The sequence below is a fragment of the Babylonia areolata genome, chromosome 10 (genome assembly GCF_041734735.1).
Source record: "Babylonia areolata isolate BAREFJ2019XMU chromosome 10, ASM4173473v1, whole genome shotgun sequence".
Classification (NCBI taxonomy): Eukaryota; Metazoa; Mollusca; class Gastropoda; order Neogastropoda; family Buccinidae; genus Babylonia; species Babylonia areolata.
Genome location: NC_134885.1, coordinates 13,509,549 through 13,514,373, shown reverse-complemented (window position 1 = coordinate 13,514,373; position 4,825 = coordinate 13,509,549).

The window sequence follows — 4,825 nt, the reverse complement described above, 5'->3', positions numbered from 1 at the left end:
ACTGTTGGCTGGCTCACCACTCACCAACCACCTGTTCTGCAAAAGTAAACACAGCAAGAATAGACTGGTTCTTCAGTGAGAAGTTTGATTTTCTTTGTCAAGTAAGGTTCTTCAGTGAAAGTTTGATTTTCTTTGTCGAGTAAGGTTCTTCAATGAAAAGTTTGATTTTCTTTGTCAAGTAACACGACTCAGTCTCTGACATGATCTAGTATAATGATCCTTCCAATGCCTTTCCAGATTGGCAGGTCAGTCAATATTACTGCAAAGTCATCATAAGAAAGAATCATCTAATGACTTCAAATTTTTTTAATTAATTCTTTGGTCTTTCATATCCTCTCACAATGTCTTCTATTTTATAACACCTCTACCTCCATGCCTGTGTAAGTTTTCATCAATCTTTGGTAACAGCAGATTCATGACAACTGTCACTGGAGAGCTACAGTGGTAGTCTGTACTAGCTTGTCTATCCAGGGGAGGCAATCATTCGGTCTGGCTTGGTGACTAAGCATTGCTGTCAGTATGCGGTTTAATAAATAGTGTCCTCTATTGTATGCAATTCAAACTAGTACTATTGATCACCACTTATAAAACTCATGGCAAATCAACAATATTAGACTTTGTGGTTGTTCCCCATGAACTTCTGATATTTCAAAGGTTGCATTTGAATGAAACTGGGTGAAGCTGAACATGGAAAATTTAGGACAAGTGATCTGAACACTGACAGTGGTACCCTGGTTTGTTCCTTTTTTTCCCATACCATTGTGCAGAAATGTGATGAGGCGTGGTGGTGGTGGATGTTCGTGTAGATGCTGAATACAGTTAATGTGCCAAATTTACACTTCATCTTCTGATAAATCTGTGCATGCATCATTTCACAGACAGTCATCAAGGCCAAATTCCATACTCCTCTCTCCCCTATGGAGAGGTTGTACATGTAAAATACCTTAAGCACATCTCCTCGATGTACCTTAGGCACAAGCATGCAAAAAATCTCATTACAGTGCAAGGGGACTAATTTCCAATGGTAAGTTACTGTTTGCCTTCTTAAGGTGCACAAATAAGCACCCAACCACACACACATGTACTTTGGGTGCAGATCTACTTGTCTGTCATTGAAGGCAGTGCTGGGATATTCCAGAAAAAACAAAGTTGCTATCCAACTGGGTTTATTGCAAAGCACTCTGTGTCTTATGAGTATTCAAGAATGTCAGTCATGCCTATCCCATACATTATCAGCATGCTGATGTCAATGACAACTGGTCAGCAAACTTATGTTTTAGATCTACATGACTGTCAGGCCCAGTATGAAAAGTATCTAAACATGAGTCAGTGACACTCTCCACGGGTAAGAACGTAAACAGGGCACAATAAAAAGAATGCAACAACCAACTAATCACTTACTGTATCAAATGATTACAGATGTGTTTACGTTTCATCAGTTGAATGGGTCTGTTCGTCACGATTAGTAGCCCGGCTAAAACTAATAATCTACTAAATACCTAATCCATGCTGCCTCTGGTTGTATAAAGAAAACGAAAGACATGCGCACAAACTATTCATGTTTCATTTATTTTTACTGTCCGATTTCTCTGATATGCTGTCCCTTCTAATTTAAATTTATGCCATTTGAGATTGGCCCACAAGCTGTTACCAAGCAGACAAAGACAGTTCGGAGTTCGGTGCCTTGTCTTAAACACCGTGTACAAAAGTTGACAATAAAGTTTATTATGGAAGAAAATGAAAACAAATTTCCGTCCCTTGTCCAACAAAAAATTCGAAGCTGCAAATTTATACAAATTACCTTACAACTTGAAACGTGTCGCCTTCAAAGTAATTACACCAACATGACGTTCGCAAAGGCGCTCAGTGAGTTGATAGTTGTCACGTGATCCGAACATGCCCGAAATATCCAACCGAAGGATGGGATGCCGAAAAGCAGCTGCTTGATTTTCATCTCAGTGGAAGTCTAAATCCGTCTGTATCTGCATGGGAACGCGGCCTTACGTATGATTACTAAATCTGATATTCCAGATTAAAAGGATAATCGATTTTCCTGGAAATATTTCAAAGAGGATATAAACACGGCCTAGAATATATCGTCGTTCAATCTATGCACCCCCCCATACCCCTTCAGTCTTCATCCAAGCAGCCCACTGTGATTAGTATGTTAAAAAAACAAACAAAAAAACTTAAAGTATTTCACCCCTAAACCAAGCGCTCGACCGCCTTTTTCAATCGTCATGTTCTTATGGAATGGAACAGGCTTATGTGGGGAAACAATGTGGGTATCAGTGTGATCCGCGTCTGTGTGTGAGTCCGTGGTGACTTTGGCATTTGCTCAGCTTCAGTTTCAAGGAGGTATACGCTACACCACATCTGCTATTTATTTCATTTTATTCTTCAGATGCCCGACTTGATCAACTTTCGTTTAAGCCGCCCAACACTGACGCTGATCAGACTGGCCGAAGAGCCGGCATACACTGAGTACTGTGATATGTTTGTGCAAAAACTACCGCATAACATTATGATTAAAATAAATATTAACATAAAACGAAACATGAAATTGTAGCATCCCCCCCCCACGCCCCCCACTCCCCCCACTCCCCCCTTCCCCCTTAAGGTCAAGTTGTTCTGGACACTGAGATGTCCGGCAATATAGTCATTGTTCAGTGGTTGAAATATGTTCGATGCTGTGGTCCGTCTTGCAGCTGGGCCACTGGCCAGCTTTTATAGGCACTCGCGCTCTTTCAGTTCCGCCTGTGCCTGTCAGTGCAACGTATATAGGCTATATATGCTCTGCTTGAATGATAGTCCTGAAGTTAAAGAACTCACTTGATCAGTAAAGCACTTCTCGTGTTGTCAGTCATCGTGTGATATTCTAACCAAGACGAAACAACAGCTGCACGGTACCGAAACAAAATAATTAGACAAAATAGATAAATAAATAAATACATTAAATTGGTGATGATGACGTGGATACTTAAGGATATGCCAATCCATACGATGCCTATCCTCGGTCGGAGACCATGCAAGCCGCGATTATTTCTTGTTGATGATATTACACGCTGACCGGCTGACATCACGAGAAGCGTATTGAGCGACTTCCAGCATTACATCAAGACTGGCTTTTATGAGCATCGTACGCGTGGACTGGTGGCAACGCGTCCGCCTACGCTGCAGCCAGGGAAGCGAGAAAATCCAGTGAGCGCACTGGTTCGACTGAATCCCACAGTCGCCAGTATTTTCTTTCCCTCCACTCCGCCGTCAGACATCGAGTGGTGTTCTTGATGCTAGTCATTCGGATGAACAGACAGGGCCTGGGATCGACAAAAATGGAATGGTGGTCCAAGGCAAAGGGGAAATCAGAAAGAGACATGATCATACAAGAGACCGTGATCAAGAAGGAAGAAGATGATAAAAGAGTCCAGAAGGCAGTCCAGCAAGGCCAGCAGGGGCAGTGGACAACATGGGAAAATGCACTCCAAAGGAGCCTCAGCTGGAGCGACATGTGGAACATGGCCCCTCTTAGGATCAGCCGGCTTCATTCTACTAAGATCTGTGTACGACCTCCGAGTCCTTCCCTCGAACTGAATACAAACTTTGTGAAATGGGCGCCGGAAAGCAGAGGACCCTGCGTGCCCACTCTGCCATGGCAAACAAACAGTGGAACATGTCCTCAGCTCATGCAAAGCGGCGTTGAGCCAAGGACGGTACGCATGGAGACAAAACCAAGTGCTTAAAGAAATTGCATACGTGGTGAGCACTGTCCAAGGAGCGCCCACACCACCAGAAGTTTCAGTGGAGTTCCGCTCTGCAGAAGGCAATAAAGTCTGGCCAGGAACAGTTGTAACATCCAAAGCATGGAAACGTGGGCTGCTTAACTGATGGTGCCAAAGCCGATTGGGAATGCACAGCTGACCTACCAGAGAAGAAACACCCGTAAATCATCAGTAAGAGTGACATGAGACCTGACATAGTACTCCACTCCAAAGCAATGAAACAAATGATTCTGATTGAGCTCACTGCGGCATATGAAAGCAGAATGGAGGAAGCCCACATTTACAAGACCGCTGAGAAGTATGCTAGTCTAGCCAGCAGCCTGAGAAAATATAGCTTCCAAGCCAAAGTCCTCGCCAAAGAGATTGGTGCAAGAGGTTTTGTGAGCACATCTGCATACAGCCTTATGAAACAACTGTCGATTTCTGACAGAGATAGGACAAGGACTCTCAAGGCAATGGCAGAAGCAGCAGAAAAGTTCCAGCTGGATCTGGAGGAGGAATGAAAACGGTAAACTTCGTAAGGATTAAGTTTCCCTACTCAAACTAGGCGTACGATGGCTCAGTGGTTAAGACGTCTGCCAGAAAAGGTGACCCAGTCCTGAAGTGGTGACCACCCTGGAGGCACAGATTCGAACCTGCTGAGTACCAGGCCGAAAAAAAACAAAACAACAAAAAACAACAAAAAAGAATAACTGAAAAGGCGACAACACAAGGGCATCCAGGAGTCATGATCTTGGTGCCCCCTCAGAGTATAAAGAGTCAAGGGATGAAACGCTTGACTGAGGGGGCCTTCTTCTCTGAAGACATATACTGTCCAGCTTTCACTAGAGTTTCTTATCACCGGATGAGACACTGAACTAAACCGAGGTCCGGCCGTGTGCAGCACTATGCACTTAGCGCACTTAAAAGAACCCACGGCAACAAAAGGGTTGTCCAGTCTCCGGCAAAATTATGTAGATAAATCCACTTCGATAGGAAAACAAACAGAATTGCCATGCAGAAAAATATTTTTTTTAAACTGAGTGGCGCTCTCACTGAGTGTAGCG